This window comes from Sorex araneus, chromosome 1 (assembly GCF_027595985.1).
Source record: "Sorex araneus isolate mSorAra2 chromosome 1, mSorAra2.pri, whole genome shotgun sequence".
NCBI classification, from domain to species: domain Eukaryota; kingdom Metazoa; phylum Chordata; class Mammalia; order Eulipotyphla; family Soricidae; genus Sorex; species Sorex araneus.
The window spans coordinates 166,843,260-166,861,038 of record NC_073302.1 but is presented as its reverse complement, the minus strand read 5'-3'; the positions used below and the strand labels follow the sequence as shown (position 1 = coordinate 166,861,038).

Here is a 17,779-nt window from a genome sequence, read left to right as displayed (position 1 = left end):
GTGAGGGTTAGTTAGCTCAGGCCATATTCAGTGATGCTCAGGGCTAACCCTTGGCTCGGGGCTCAGGGATCTCTCTCTTACCAGCCCTGAGAAGCCCATATGCGGCGCTGAACCGAGTTTGGCAGCATCAAGGCACCTTAAGCCTGGTGTTATCTCTCCAGCTCGGGAGAATTTTACATTTCAGATGTTGCTGTTTCTCAGGTCTAAAATTTGTATTTGGTTCTTTTAAAACACATTAGTTCCTTAAAAAATGTTTTAGAACTTTTAAAGTTTTCCATTTTATTTTGTGTGTCAGTAGTATATAGTTTTAAAGGGTGGGTTAATTTCATATGAGTTTTTTAATTGATCTTTATAACAATTCCTTACGACTCTCCTAATTTTGGGGGAGATAATCAATTTAATTTCTGACCTGATAACTTGCTTCATTTCTTTTTCCAGTCATGTTAAAGGTTTATAAAATTTATTAGTCTTTGTTTTTTTTTAATTTTTTTAATCACTGTGAGATACACACTTACAAAGTTGTTCATGATTGGGTTTCAGTCATAGGATGTTCCAATATCCATATCTTCACTAGTGTACCAGAATGTTTTCTTATTAATCTTTGAGAAAATCTTCTGGTTTCATTGAGTTCCTCCACTGCTTTTCTACTTCCAGTTTATTTTTCCCACCACTGTTCTGTTCTTAAATATCCTATTTCATAATTTAAAAATAAGGCTTATTTTACTCTGCTTTATATAATCTTTCAAACTGTTATTATTTTGCTCCCTTCCCTTTGTTGCTGTGCTGAGCAGGTATCAAACACACTCATTTCCGAGTACAGTTGTGGCGCTTGCACACACTTTGGCAGCAGTGCTAGCCGGGTGTCACACACTTCTGGTTGGCAGTGCTCGGAGACTTGACTTGGCTGTGGTATGTCAGAGAGAGCGTGCTTAGCTGTGGGGTGGGGAGCACACGCACAGTGACACCTGGGTTACATTTGCTACATGGGGGAGTACCAGGAATTGATCTCACAGCCTCATGATGTTATTAATACACGGCTTAATTCTATTACAGTCAGAGGAAATACTGCATATGGCTTAAGTTCTTTAAAAAACAAAACAAAATATGCAAATAATTATGTAAGCAAGTTCAAAGTAAGGCTAACTTGTCTTTTATTCAAATACATGGGAGGGGGAAGACTGGCAATTGTGGTGAGAGAGACTGGTACTCTCAAGAAATATTGTTAAGAAAAAACTTTCAACCATTTCGAGGAGAGTTTGGAAATTTTATTTTTATAAAACTATCTTTCACTAATTATATTTCAAGAGATCTGCGCTGTGGATGTGTGACGCAGAATATTCACTACAGGTCTCTCAAATATTTAACATGGAGACAAGATAAACCTAGATATTTCCAAAACTGTTGAATGGTAAACATGTTATGATAAATTCTAAGTGGAGATAAAATTATAATCCCACATTTGTATTACAAAAATGAGTTTTATACATTCTCAACTTACATAATTAGTAAAATGATTTATTAGAAGAATCTACTTCTATAGCTGATATCAATGGTTATAAGTACTTTTGTTTACTATGGCAATATGTCTCAAAAAGCCCCCTACTTTAGGCTTTTATTTCCTTGCCATGTAATAACTACCATCTGTGAGTTATTTGCTAGAATTCTTTCCTATTGGCTCACCTTCCTTATTTATTTTTCAAATATTCTACTGAGGTATGAATTACAATAATATCACTATTTATGTTTTAGACTTCTAAAGCTACACTACCAGAGTGAACCCTAGGTTCTTTCTTGTCTCCCCCACCCCCGCCCCTGGTTGCCCCACCCAATGGGCTTCCTCTGTTCTATTAGATTAGCATTATCTCAAGATTTGTTCTCCTTGGCCATGTCTATTCCGTAGCTTTATTTCTTTACAATCCACATATGAGTGAAACCATCTAGTATTTATTTTGATCTTCAGAGTCATGTACTATGCATGATGCCCTCCAGTGAATTAAGATTTTGTATTTTCTTCTCGATGAATAGATTCATATATATCATAATTTCTTAATCCACTTGTCTGTTGTTGAGTCACTGTCACTGTCATCCCGTTGCTCATCAATTTGCTCAAGCGGGCACCAGTGGGATGCACAAATATTTTTCTCCCAATTTTTCCCAAGTGCAGGATGAAATTTAGTTTTATCTGTAGTTTCTATCATCATGAAGAAATGTTAGGGATGGGAAATTGTCTATACTCAGTGATGATCAGAGATTACTCCTAGCTCTGTGCTCAGAGGTTCCTCCTCTGAGTGCTTTGGGGACCCTATGTGGTGCCGGACACTTAAGCAGGGGTTCAGCAGTATCAAGACAAGAATCTTATCTCTGCTATCTATCTCTCCTGACACGAAAAACATTGTAGTTTGATGGTGTCATTGGTTCATAGTTGTTTTTGTTTTCTTTGTCAACTGTAATTGAATTATTGAAAGTTCTTCGAGTTCAATATAGTGGAGAATATTGCCTATATTTTCAATCTTGTGCATTAAAAAAAAGGTCTTGGATTCCTTGATCTTGTGTTTTTCTTTCCGATATCAGTGATTCCTTCTCTAATTTTAAATTTCTCTCTTTTGGCTTAATGTGGGCTTCCTCTGTTCTTTTTTTCTAATTTCTTGGCATATGAGGATCTATTACTTATTTGAGTCTTTTTTATTTCCTGATTAATATCTTAATTGCTACATCGCCCCTTCTATTACCACTTTTGTTTTGTCTCATAAATTCTGATAGCTCATGCTTTCTCTGTTTCCAGAAATCTTGATTTCTTTGTTCTTTAAATCCCTGTGTGACCCAATATCTTTTAAGCAGTATAACATTTTGTTTGACTTTTTTCCAAGATTTATACTTGTAGTTTATCTCCACCTTCACAGCACTGTAGTTTGAGGAAAGATCTAGTATGATGTCTATCTTCTTGATTTTGTGGATAATAGTTTTGTGTTCCAGTTTGTGAAGAATGTCCCATCTGCACTGAAGAACTATGTGTATTCGTTTTTTTCTTTGCCTTGGCTACTCTTAGGAATCTATCTCTCTGACTTTTGACATTTTAGTTATATGTGTATTGGTATGCATCACTTAAAAATTAGATTTTATACGTTTTACATAATTACTATAATAATGCTTGATTATTTTCTATAAAATAAAAAAGAAAAGAATACAATCTTAAGGGGAAAAAAACAGTAGGCAGAGTTCCCTGTTTCTGAGAACTTATAAAGTGAAAAATAAACTAGGCTTTTACAAAAATCTAAGAGATTTTTTTTGGAGGCCACACCTGGCAGTTCTTGGTAGACCAAGCATTGATGGGAATCAAACACAGTGCTCCTGTAGGCCAAACATGAGCCCCGGCCCTTCGAGCCATATTCCTGATCCAGGACTGATTTTTTAAGTTAGACTCAGTATCCTGTTTAACTAATTGTTTATAATTGTGGCTATGTCCTCTTTCATCAGAAACTTTTTTAAAGCATAACTTCCTCTATAAATAACCAATTTGTTTCCTGTAGGAATGTGTAATTGTTTGTGGTTTTACTAGCATTTCCAGTTTTCCAAATGATAGTTTTTGAGAGTCTGCAAAGTACCCTTTCTTTCATACCGAGCAGCTAAAAACAAAAACTAATGAAAATTTTCATTTTATTTTAAAAAGTTTAAGAAAATAAGTGGGACAAAATGCAATTTCTGGGTCAGATTGATAGTACAGCACGTAGAGCTTTTGCCTTGCACACAGCTGACCAGGGTTTGATTCCCAGTGCTCCCTCAAGCACCCTTAGGAGTAATTCCTGAGTGCAGAGCTAGGAGTAACCCCTGAGCATCAGGGGTGTGCATCTCCACCCCCGCCCCAAATACAATATCAAAAGTCTCTATCATTATACATTCACCTCCTGCAGTCATACACTTTCTAATTTGCTAGTACTTTGTCCAACTTGATGTCTTAAAGACCTGCAGTCTTAGTACGTTATGTCAAAATATATTCTTCAGTCTTCTCATTTTGCCAAAATTCAATAAATTAGGCGGATCATAGACTGAGGTTCTTTCACAATGCATGCTTTCACTATTTTGACCTTGAATAAATCTCTTAACTGTTCTTATCATGTTAACTGCACTATTATTGCACTTGGAAATTTTAATCAGCACACAAAGTAGTTAAAATAATTCTCTAAAATAACCTCATATGATGTAAAAAGCTCAGCGCATATATTAACATGTAAATTTTCCTTAAAATATGATAGGAGGCAGATGTGTTAATAGAAAAATACAAATTCAAGGGAGACTAAGTTAATAGTTCTAATAAACACCAACTTGCCTTCTAAAAAAAGAGAAAAAGAAAACAAAAAGGTAGCCTCTTCAATACTAGCACCAGTATTCACTCCACATCTACCTACATTCAAACTTTTGTGCTCTTTGCATTGTTTTACAGTCAAGCGTAATTTACAGTCACAACTCCAGACATATTTTAGTATGGTGAGCTTTCTATCATACTTACTTCTTAGGCTCCTTTATTTAAGTGTTTGGATGTTCTGGATCTGAGTATACTTTCAAGAGGTCAAGAGGTGATGCTTGCACGCTAGAAAGCTGAACTGAAGTTACATTGGCCCATGAGTACATATTTGCGAATATCAATTAGCAAGCACTAAATATTCTTTTTTACTAAATTATGGTCCTTGGTAATAGTATTCCTTTCTTATGAAAAGTTATTTAAGGCAAAGCTTAAAAGAGTGTTAAATAATAGGTCATCAATAATCAAAGTTTTAAAAAAGGTGGAACTGGTTAACCTGCTATTTTACATAAGTTGGATTCAAGGATTGCTAAAAGAGGAAGACATTATCTGAAAATTTCCCCAGTAGTATGAGTCCAGGATTGCTCAACTTAAAATATTAAAACAATGGCAGATAATTCTCATGTTTGCCTTCAATGGCATAATATTTGAATGATTTGTTAGTAGTGTGCTACAAGTATCAACATATTATGAGGACCCAGGTATGGAATAAAAAGGTTCTTTTAATTATTATTTGATTTAAACTGACTTCTAACAAATATATGCTAGATAAATTTTAAGTCTGTCACATGCCTTCTTTTCCTTATCTACAGTTACAGGAAGTTAAACAAGGATTTTTGTCAGCTGTTTTGACATCAGACAAAACAGGTCACTATAGTGAATTTATCTGGGAACAATAAAATTTCCTGTTTGCTCTATATCATACACACACACACACACACACACACAAACACACACAAAAGAAACTAAAAATGCAAACTAACTTGCTGATCCACATGAAATGAATGAATTTCTAGGTAAATTTCATTAAATCAATTTTCAATTGATTAAAAAAGAGTAAATTTTATGAAAGAAGTAAGAAAAGTTACTAAAGGAGCATAAAGCATGAAAAAGTATCAAGGCCTTGATAATTTCACCAAGGAATTCTAAAAACCTAGAAATCAGATTACCTTATACTATGCTAAAAGGAAGAAAAACATTTTATGTCTTTTTGCAAAAGAAGTAAAGTAAAATACTGAGAGGAGGGAGAGAGAAGGTGCAGGCTGCAGGGCGGCAGGAGTGATATGGGGGATATTAGTGGTGGGAAATGGACATTGGTGTAGGGTGGGTGTTGGAACACTGTATGACTGAAACTCAATCATGAAAGCTTTTTAACTATAGCTCACAGTGATATGTTGATTCAATAAAAATAAATAAATAAAAATTAAGAAAATAAAACAATAGTATAAAATATAAAAAAGTGAAAAATAAAATACTGCTAGGTAGACTGAATATAGGAAGTTTAAAGAAACAATGTCATTTACAGAAAAACCCAATCACTCACAGTGATTTAATAAAAGAAGTGAAATATAATGTAAATACAGAGAATTCAAATCCACATTAAAAATGCAAAATAATGACTAAGACAGATTTCTTCCAAGAATGTTGTTTGTTCTATCTACTAATATCACAAACATGAAACATAATATTATTGTATTCAGATACATTGCTACAATCATATGGTTATCAAAAAATTCCTTGAAAAACCCTTATGTTAAATGTAACACACATTTATAATAAAACTATCACAAAAAGAACAGAAATTAAAATACTCCCTTCCTTCCTTCCTTCCTTCCTTCCTTCCTTCCTTCCTTCCTTCCTTCCTTCCTTCCTTCCTTCCTTCCTTCCTTCCTTCCTTCCTCCTCTCCCCTCTCTTTCCCTCCTCTCCCTCACTCCTAAATTTGAGGACACATCTGGTGTTGTGGTCAGAGTTTACTCCTTACTGTGTGTTCAGGAATAACTCCTGGCAGTACTCCAAGGGCCATATGTAGTGTTGGGGATACAGCTAAGCCTCACGCAAGGGAAGCATCCTTCCTGTTGTACTATCTGGACCAACAGATACTATCTCAATCCTACAACCATTATCTTCATGGAAATAAATGAATACCCTACTTAATGAGGAACACTACAGGCATATATACTAAGGACCAAGAATCAATAATAGATTTGAGGAGGCAGAAAAAGAATTCATAAGTAAATGAATATAAGTCAACGAGAATGTCAAACCTGAGGAACACAAAGTAACAGAATGAGCAAAATCTTAGATTCTATTGAATATCACCTAGGACTCAGCATATTTGTATAAAAGGACTCGGGGAAGGAGAGAAGTAAAAGAAAGAATATTTTGGAGCTGGTACAATAGTACAGTGGGTAGGCACATGCCTTGCACGTTGCTGACCGGGTTCAATTCCCAGCAGCTCATATGCTCCATGAGTGCAGGAGGAGTAAGCCTTGTTTCCAGAGCCAGCAGTAAACCCTGATAACTGCAGTGTGGCCAATCCCCCCAGAGAAAAGAATATTTTAAAAAATAGTGGCCAAGAAAATCATAAAACTTAATGAAAAACAGTCATCATCACATCCAAGAAGTTCAATAAAACTCCACTTAGGATGAATCATAAAGATCCACACCTAGATATAGCATAACTAAACAGCTAAAAGACAAAAGCAAATATTGAAAGCATGCAATAAAATCACATGAAACAATAATAAAAAAGTTGTACTTTAATACTCAGTGCTATTCTTGCCCAAAATGCATAATCTCCATGAAATCACAAGAATATTAATAAAACGTAAAAAACAAAACTAAAAAAAACCAAAACAAAACAAGAAAAACAGGAGGGAATTCTGAGAAGACCGAAAGAGACAGAAACATAAAATATAATGCTGATCCTTGTAGAATCCTGCATTAAATTTGGGAACAGACAGAGATCATGAGTTTCAGGGTGGGGGGATTCTCTAAATTTAAACCAAGTCTACCAACCATTAAGCCATACCACATGGGAAAGATTTACTTTCAGATTGCCGGGGAAACCTGTAATTAGTCATTTTTGCATTGCTTCTTCTAAGTCTTTTTTTTACATATATCACATGCGGATCCATTTACCAGAACAGGGTTGTCAAACAAACAGAATGTGAACCACCTATATAATTAAAAAATTTCTAGTAGATGGGGCCCGAGTAATAGTACAGTGGATAGGGTGCTCACCTTGCATGAGGCCAACCTGGGTTCAATCCCTGTCCCCACACAGAACCCCTAAAGCCCACCAAAAGAGAGTACAGAGTCAAGGGAAGCCCTGAACATTGGCATGTGCCCCCAAAACAAAACAAAAGAACAAAAATTTTTTTTCCTAGTAGTTAAGTAAAAAAAAATGTAAAAATATTTTAATGATTAATTTAACCCGATTCTACTATTTAAACATGTAATCAGGGAGCTGGAGTGATAGTACAGGGGGTAGGTGCTTGTCCTGCACACAGCCTACCCAGGTTGGACCCCCAGCATCCAGTATGGTTGCGCAAACTTGCAGAAGTTATCCCTGACCACAGGGCCAGAAATAAGCCCTGGGCACTGTCGGGCATAACACCAAAACAAAATAAATTGACAAACGAACAAAGCAAAAGAAAAAAAAATCTAAAAAATTAACAACCAAAAACATGTACACAGTAAAGAATTAGAAACAAAATTAAAAACATAAACAAGGTCCATAACTAATAACTTTTCATTATTGTTCATTTTTTAATTATGCTATGGTTATATAACTGTATACACATCAGAAGTGAAGGTTACATGTGAGTTCTATAATTTTTGCAAATTTTCTGTTAATTTAAGATTCAAAATACAAGAAAAATAAAAATAACTTTTATATATTTTAATATCAGTAGATAGGTAAGTTTAAAGGAAAGCTACCAAGATAACAAAAACATTCTAGAAAATATGAGTTCATATTTGAACAAATCACAAATGTTTAGGGAAAAAGAACACTGAGACAAACTGAAAGATTATCAAACAGAAAATATGAGCTTATTTTTTGTTTCTTGTGTGCAAAATTTTTTTGGTATGAACTCAAAAAAAAAAAAACACCAAAAAACATTGAGCCAGTCTGAGAGTGAGGTTTCAATTCAGTTAAATTTCTATTTTATGTAAAACATTCCTTGAAGGAAATACGTTCTTTCTCTTGAAGGAATTCAAATTAGAAGTGAATGAACATTTGTCAAAGATGCTATGAAGATTATACAAGGTCTAGATGGGAGTTTAGGAGGGGAAATGTGGATAAGAGGGCAGATACGTAAACTGGTGTTTGCTTCCTCCCTCATCACAGAACATCTATACTAAAATCTTGTTAAAGTTTCATGGAAACTGACTAGAAATTCAGAGGAAGAGAACTTCCACGGCAAGAGACAAAAGAAAACAATGAAGAGACGACAATTGAGAGACAGGCCTTGTTGGAAATCTGACCATAGGACTTCGACTGTGATCCAGAGAAACTGCTACAGTCTGGACCCTCGCCTGGAGAACGGTGGGAGGCTTATGTCTAACACCCAGCACCCCAATCCTTCTAGCTTACACTTAATAACATTTGAGTGGGGGGAGGAAACTGCAGGATATAAATCAGGCCCCTGCAGCCTACTAGATTACTAAACTGACACCTTAGTAATCTTTTGCAATTGTATTGACTGCAGCACCGATGGGCACCATTTTGGAACCCACAATCCTAATTAACAGACCCTGAAAGCAAATTCCAAGAAGAGTTTCATTCATTTCAGCAAACAGCTACAGCCATCAAACGTTGCACTGGCTGGGTGCTAAAAGACAAATACCAAGAATGCTTAACTCCCGGAAGACAGACTCCTACTTGCTTAAGGCTCAGCTAGCAAACCCTTCACCATCTTCCCAAATCATAGCCAGGCTGCAAACAGGCCTCCACCAGGTCTAACCCCACTCCAGGACACATTTTCTGTTAGCCCCCAAAATCACACTTTATCACAAGCTGGGATTACGTTCATGTCAGTTAGCCTCCATTTAGATCTGTGCCAGCGTGGTTCCCCATGGCTTCTAGATTTGTGTGTCAGTGGCACTTTTGAGGCTATAGGCATTCGTGACTGGTCACTCTCCAGGTCTCTATAAAAAGCCCAAACATGAATAACAGAGAAAAAGAATATAGTTTCTAAAACCAACAAATACAGTGGAGGGGCTCAACACTAGAACTGAATAAGTAGAAATTTGACTCAGAGTCAAATTCAAAAAAGAGCACTGAATAAGGAAAATAATTAAATGAAGACAGCACAAGAGATTTTTGAGACATTTAAGAGGAACTACATTAGTTTCATATGCCTACCAGAAGGAGAAAAGAGAAAGGGATAGAAATTTTGTTTGAAGAATTTTTTTTCATTTTATTTTTTTATTATTTTAATTTTTTAAATAATCACAGTGAGATACACTTGAATCACAGTGAAATACAGTTACAGATTTACAAACTTTCATGATTACGTTTCAGTCATATAATGATCGAGCACCTATCCCTCCACCAGTGCCCATTCTCCACCACCATATTCCCAGTATCCTTCTCATCACCCCCACACCATCCACCACCCCCACCCGGCCCCCACCTCTGTGGCAGGCACATTCCCTTTTACTCTCTCTCCTTTTGGGTGTCATGGTTAGCAATATGGTTAGTTTGGGGAGCTCCTGATTAATAATTCTTCATGGGCCAAATATGAAGAATTATTAACCAGGAATTTCCCAAGCTAAGGAAGAAGGTAGATAGCCATATCCACCTCATATCTAAGAAACTTAAAAAACTTCAATCAGAAGAATCCAAAGCAGACACATAGCAAGCATTGTGGGGAAAAATGAGGAAAAAAATCAAAGATAAAGAGAGAATGCTAAAAAAAAAAAAAGCAAAGCAAAAGCACATATAAGTCAATCCCTGTAAGATTAAGAGCAAATTTCTCTACAAATAATCAATAGGCCAGAAGGAAGCAATATGATATAAACAAAACATTTTTTTTTGTCATGGCATCTAAATTTTTTAAAAGTTTTTTTGTTACTGTGACTTACAGTTTTATAATACTGTCAATGGTAGGGTTTCGTGCATGCAACATTGCAGCACTGCAACCACCACCAGAGCGTCCAGTCCTAGGACCCTTTTCTCTTTCTTCCCACTAGGACTCCCTCTACCCACCTGCTCACTGCCCAGGAAAGCTCCATCCTGAAGCCTAGTCCTGATTCTGTTGCTTTGGGCTATTTGTTCTTCTCTCCCTACACTCACGGTATCCCATATTTGAGCAAGAGCAGTCTTTATCTGTCTTTTCCTTCTGGTTGACTTCACTCATCACAAAACTCTTCAGTTTCATCCATGCATTGGAAAACTGCATGATGTTGTCTTTTCTTTCAGCTCAGTAGTGTGTATATATCACAGTATACACATATGTATATATATATGTATATATATATACACATGAGCACAGGTAGAGTTAGAGATCAAATTCAAGTCTCTTGCATGCAATTATATGCTTCATCCAGTTGTGCTAGCACTCTGCCCCTCCCCCTCCTTAATTTTTTTTAATTGAATCAGTGAGACACACAGTTACGAGGTTGTTCATAGTTGGATTTCAGTTATATATATATGTATATCTATATATAACTATATAAATGACTATATATCTATATCTATATCTATATGAGATATCCAAGCCTGCTCAGATCGGGACTGGGCCTCTTCCACCCAGATCCCCCATTTTCCAGTAGCTAGGTGGTCACATCCAGAAACTGCCCCCAGCGCCGTGTAATCTCATCAATGGCCAACATCCAGAGACTGCCTCATGACATCTTATAACCTAGTTCTCCCTCTCGGAGAACCTGGCAAGCTACCGAGAGTTTCCTGCCCGCATGAAAGTGCCTGGCAAGCTCCCCATGGTGTATTCATATATCAAAACCAGTCACAATAATGGGTCTCTTTCCCCTGATCCTGAAAGAGTCTCCAATGCTGCACTGTTTGGGAAAGATGAGTAAAGAGAGGCCTCTAAACTCTCAGGGCTAGGACGAATGGAGATGTTATTGAGACTGCTCAAGAAAATCAAATGATCAATGAGATGATGATGATGATGATGATGATGATAATGATGATGATGATGATGATGATGATGATGATGATGATGATGACGACGACGATGATGATATACTATCTAACATAGTCTCTTTATCCAGTCATCCATCCTTGGATTCTTAGGTTGTTTCCGGATTTTGGTTATTATAAACAGAATTTCTATAGGGACAATACTAACTAGACCTCCAGCTGAGAACAAAAAAGACATCTTAACTCAGATTTGAAGGAGGATTAAAGAGCTTTTCAGATAACAGTCAAAGGACAACCGTCAAACAGATCTATCTCCCTGGCTCCAATATGTTTTATATGAATACTTTCATCAAATACAGTGGCTTGAACTTATCTATCAGAGTCAGTATTAGAAAACAAATTCCAACCTTCTGCTGCCTCAAATGTAGAACTCGGGCCAGAATGATAATACTGCATTTGCCTTATATGTGGCTGACCTGGATTGGACCCCCAGCATCCCATATAATCCCCTAAGTACTCCCAGAAGTAATTCCTGGTGCAGAACCAGGAGTGACCCCAGAAGCAAAAATAACCCAAAAATTAAATAAAAAACTCTTGATCCAATTGATCTCTGATGATAAACACAGGCTCAGAGTTAAAGATGTGAAAATAGTTATACAAGGAAATGGTAATTTAAAACACAGGAGTGTCAGCATACTTACATCTGACAAAATGGTTTGTTAAAATAAACTGCCTGTTTAGAAAAAGTTGTTCAAATACATAACATGCTTTTGATCACCTCCTTGGAACTTCACTTAGACAAGTCAGACATTTTTCTAACCCTTAGATTAGTTGATGCTATGATCTGTGGAGCATCTACTCAGTATATCTTTATTTGAGGGCTGTAACCAATGAAAAAATGGTAGTCTAGGGAACCGTTTTATGTTCATCTATCTGTGTGAGTATATACGTAAACCAAGTGCCGCAATACATCCCCCACATGAATAAATCCCAAAAGAGAGCTGGACAACATCCTTCCCCAAAGATTATTATTGTTGTATCTCATTAGTAAATAACAGATAAATAGGTCTTTATATTTGTGAAAATTTGTCATATTTCTCTTGAATTTGATAAGAATAAAAATTCTTTTTTTTTTTTGCTTTTTTTTGGGGTCACACCCAACGATGCACAGGGGTTACTCCTGGCTTTGCACTCAGGAATTACTCCTGGCGCTGCTCAGGCAGGGGACCATATGGGATGCTGGCAATTGAACCCAGTTGACCGTGTGCAAGGTAAATGCCCTACCCGCTGTGCTATCACTCCAGCCCCAAGAATAAAAATTCTTATATGAGATCTACTCATTCAGTGTCATAAATTCTACTTAGTTCCTATTTAGAATACACAGATTTGTCCTCTGTGTTAACATCATTTTTCCTAATGTAACTAGCAAAATTAGATTGCGTTCAGAGTACCTACCAATTTATAAAATGATAATTTAGTTCAGGAGCAGGACAATCAGGATAGGTTACAACTAAGATATATTAAGAATATCTAAATAAAGCATATATTGAAATGCTAAGAAAGTGAAATATGGTTACAATACACCATGAGATACAGTTACAAAGTTTTCATGTTTGAGTTTCAGTCATATAATGATTGAACACCCATTCCTTCACCAGTGCACATTTTCCACCACCAATGTCCTTAGTATAACCATCCCCTTTTCAACCATCCCCCTGCCTCCATGGCGGACAATTTCCCTCATACTCTCTCTCTCTAGCTTTGGGCATTATGGTTTGCAATGTCCTTCATCTACTTTCAGCACACATTTCCCATCCCAAACGATTCCTCCAACAATCACTGTCTTAGTGATTCCTTCTCTATCCCAGCTGCCTTCTCCCCCATCTCATGAGACAGGCTTCCAAACCATGGAGTGATCCTCCTGGCCTTGTCTTTATTGTCCCTTGGGTGTTAATCTCATATTATGTTATTTTATATTCCACAAATGAGTGCAGTACTTCTATGTCTGCCCCTCACTTTCTGACTCATTTCATTTAGCATGATACTCTCCATGTGAATCCATTTATAAGCAAATTTCATGACTTCATCTCTCCTAACAGCTGCATAGTATTCCACTGTGTAGATGTACCAAAGTTTCTTTAACCAGTCATGTGATCTAGGGCACTTGAGTTGTTTCCAGATTCTGGCTATTGTGAACAGTGCTGCAATGAACATACAGGTGCAGATGCCATTTGTACTGTGCTTTTTTGCACCCTTAGGATATATTCCCAGGAGTGGTATTGCGGTGTCATGTGGAAACTCAATTTCTAGTTTTTGAAGGAATGCCCATATCATTTTCCAAAAAGACTGGACCAAGTCAGCATTCCCACCAACAGTGAAAGAGCATCCCTTTTCCCCCACATCCATGCCAACACTGGTTGCTTTTGTTCTTTTGAATGTGTGTGTCTCTTTGGTGTGAGATGATATCTCCTTGTTTTGATTTGCATCTCTCTATTGATTAGCAATATGGAACATTTTTTTATGTGCCTTTTGGTCATTTGTATTTCTTTTTTGTAGAAGCTTCTGTTCATTAGTTCTCTTGATTTTTTGATGAAGTTGGAAGTTTTTTTCTTGTACAATTCTACTAGAGTCTTGTATATCTTGGATATCCCTTATCAGATGGGTACTGGGTAAATATTCTTTCCCATTCTGTGGGCTCTCCTGTATTTTGGTCACTGTTTCTTTTGAAGTTTAGAAGCGTCTTAGTTTGATGTAGTCGATGTAGTCCCATTTCTTTATGTTTGTTTCCACTTGCTTGGTCAGTGGTGTTTCATCCTTAAAGATACCTTTAGCTTCAATGTCATGGAGGGTTCTTCCTACATTTTCCTCCATGTACCTAATGGATTCAGGTCTAATATTGAGGTCTTTAATCCACTATGATCTGACTTTTGTGCCTAGCATTAGACAGGAGTTCATTTTTTTGCAGGTAGCTGTTGGGTTTTCCCAGCACCACTTGTTGAAGAGGCTTTCCTTGTTCCACTTCACATTTCTTGCTCCTTTATCAAAGATTAAGTGATCATATATTTGAGAGTCTGTGACAGAATATTCAACTCTGTTGCATGGGTCTGCGTTCTGTTTCTAGCCCAATACAATGCTGTTTAAATTACTACTTGAGCAGACAAATTAGTATCTTAAATAGATTTTTTGTTTGTTTGTTTGTTTGTTCAGGTTACACCCTGCAATGCACAGGGGTCACTCCTGACTCTACACTCAGGAATTACCCCTGGTGGTACTCAGGGGACCATATAGGATGCTGGAAATCGAATCCAGGTCAGCTGTGTGCAAGACAAACACCCTACCGGCTGTGCTATCGCTTCAACTCCTTAAATAGAAGATTTTAACTTAATTTTTCATAGATAGCAGCTTCTCATAAGTATTTAAGGAATTTTCATTGGTTCATGTGAATTAATAAAAAATAAGCAATCATTTTATAAGGGGAAAATTGTCATTTTGCCATTTTTACCTTAATGACTTCTTTTTTTTTATATTTTTTGTTTTGTTTTGTTTTTAGTTTGGGAGCTGCACCTAGCAGTGTTCAGGGATCACTCCTTGTGGGGCTGATGACGTGCAAGACAAGTACCCTCCTGATTTACAATTTCTCTGGCCTGCATGTACATTTATCAATGCACCAGGGTCTCATATCTGCAAGGTGGGAACATTGAGATAACACTGTCCTTCCCTTTGAAATGCAAGAAACTGATAATCATTCTTAAGCATTTCAATAGCCACATAATTGGAATTGCAGACTAATGGTAAACTCATTGTTTATGAATTATTATCTTAATTTTTTCTCTTTTATTTCACTTTGCTCTAGATCTCATCCCACATTTCTTTATTTCTTTAACATACATGGTAAAGCTAGGATTTCTATGTCACCCAGGAAGCCAATCCGAGAAAAATAGGTAACTACTGACTGCCTCTGGGCACAGTCAACAGTTACTTCTGGTAACCAAACAAATCAATCAAGGACAGAGTTCATTTACTCTGTTTTTAATTTAAACATAGATCAATGATAAGATTTTTTAGAAAAGCTGGAACAATTTCTAGTACTGATTTAAAAAAGTGAGGAAAATGTGTGTAAGATTTTTTTGAGTATAGAAATCTTTCAATAACTTTGAGTAAGGTATGATTTCTTAGCTTTGCAGTATTACTTGGCTTAGTGACAAGTAAAAATATGTTTATATTGGATTTTCTATGTTATTATTCAAAGTAAATTTTCAATTTTATAGGTTCCTTGGGACTTTTCTCAAAAATCATGATGTGTGATCCGGATTTTGGTGTAAAAAATGTACTAGTCTTGCTAAACTAGCATTTGATTTTTATGTTAGAAAAATATTTCTTATTTAAGATGAAAAATGTCATATGGTATTTAAACTGTTGAGACATTTAGAAATATATGTTAGAGAAATTTTAATAATCATACTATTATCTGAAATTTTATTATATGTATGTATACAACTGCATAGGGAAAGCATAAATATGTTCTATAAATCCCCTCTCTGTAAATTTTCTATTTGCTAAATAGTTTTCCTTCATTCCAGTTCAGATATTACCAGTAATGGGAAATCTAATCCTTTATCCTTCATAAATGCATTAACTATTATCTCATATTATATAAATCACTTGTCATCACTTGTCATCTCGTTGATCTTCAATTTGCTTGAGTGGGCACCAATAATGTCTCCGAGATTTGAACCTGTCGCTTGCTAGTGTAGCCCAATGGCATTTGCCCGCTCCAGGAACACAAAGAGCCTCAAACTATTCGTTGAGGGTTTTACAAAGAAGTCTGACCATTTCGAAGGTGGGCGGCCATGCGGTCTTTTGATGTACTGTGGAATCCAGTCGGTAAGAGCTCTAGTCCAGTGGTAGTCTCTAAATCGCATTACATGTCCAGCCCATCTGATTTCTGATGCCTTGGCAAATGAGATAGAGTCCCTGGTTCTTGATCGTCATTGGAGGTTGGAACTCTGGATTCCTTCTCTCACTTGAGTGAAATGTGATATTCCTAGCATAGCTCTTTCGATTCCTCTTTGGGATACCTGAATAGCGCTTTCGTCCTGTTTTCGTAGGGCCCAGTTCTCTGAGGTGTATGTTAGTGTAGGAAGAACAGTTAAACTATGTGCCCGGAGCTGGAGGTTATTCATCCTCTTAACAATTTCATTGACGCTCTTGAAGGCATTCCACGCTGCTCTCTTCCTCCTGCACAGTTCTGGTGCCAAATCGTTCCTCATGTTGAGTTCTCAACCCAGATATATATAGCTGCTGCATTCAGAAATGTTTGTTCTGTTGAGAGCAAAAAAAAGGTCAGGAACTAGTTCATTTTTCATGAACATTGTCTTGGTGAGATTCAGCTGCAGTCACACCTTTCCACACTCGAGGTCCAAGTCGGCCAGCATTTGTGCCAATTGGCTAATGTTTGGTGTAATTAGAACGATGTCATCAGCAAAGTGGAGGTGGTGTAGTTGCCGGCAGTCTATCTTCACTCCCATTCCTTCCCATTCCAGTCATCACATGATGTTCTCGAGGGTGGAACTGAAGAGTTTCAGTGAAATGGTATCACCCTGTCAAACCCCTCTCTTTATATGTCGATGATCACTTCCTTGTAGAATGGTGAGATACTGACAGTAAATCGTAATATAGCTTGTGTACTGAGTATGAAGTACTGAGTTTGAACACCCTGTTTGGCTAGGGCTTCGATGACTGCTTCAGTCTCAACAGAATCAAAGGCCTTCTTTAAATCAATAAACGTTAGACAGCCGCATCTTGAACTCTCTCGAGACCTCAATGAGCTTGGTCACTGTGTGGATATGGTCGAACATGCTGAATCCTTTTCGAAACCCAGCTTGCTCGCATGGTTGTCCTTCATCTAGTGTTCTGCAAATCCTTTTCAGGATGACTCAGTGAACAACTTGTAGATGATGGACAATAGGCAGAATTGGGCAATAGTTGCCAATGTCGTGAATGTCTCCCTTCTTGTACAACAGAACAGTCCTGTTGGTTTTCCATTGGGACAGAACTTTGCATTCAGACAGGTAGAGTGTTAAGAGCTGAGCCAGTGTATTGATGAGTACTGGTGGCAGATTCTTGAGGTGTTTGGGTCTGACCTTGTCTGGACCGAGTGCTATAAGCGTCTTTACCGACAAAATGGTGTGTCAAATTTCGGAAGGGAGGACATTGAAGTGGCCACTTCAGCTTCAAGGACAACATTGGGTCAATTGAAGGTATGAAAAAAGATACAGAATCAAAGGAAAAAGTGAGCAGAAACAACTAGGTAAAAGTAAAATATAAGGAGATAATAGATGCCATTAGGAGAAAGCATCAGTTCATCAAG

The 17,779-nt window shown here is 37.0% G+C and overlaps 1 protein-coding gene across 1 annotated transcript in view; it reads right to left on the bottom strand.

The window, feature by feature from the left end:
- Positions 1 to 17,779, bottom strand: part of ADGRV1 (adhesion G protein-coupled receptor V1) — a 534,581-nt gene that overhangs the window by 169,086 nt on the left and 347,716 nt on the right. The window lies entirely within an intron of this gene.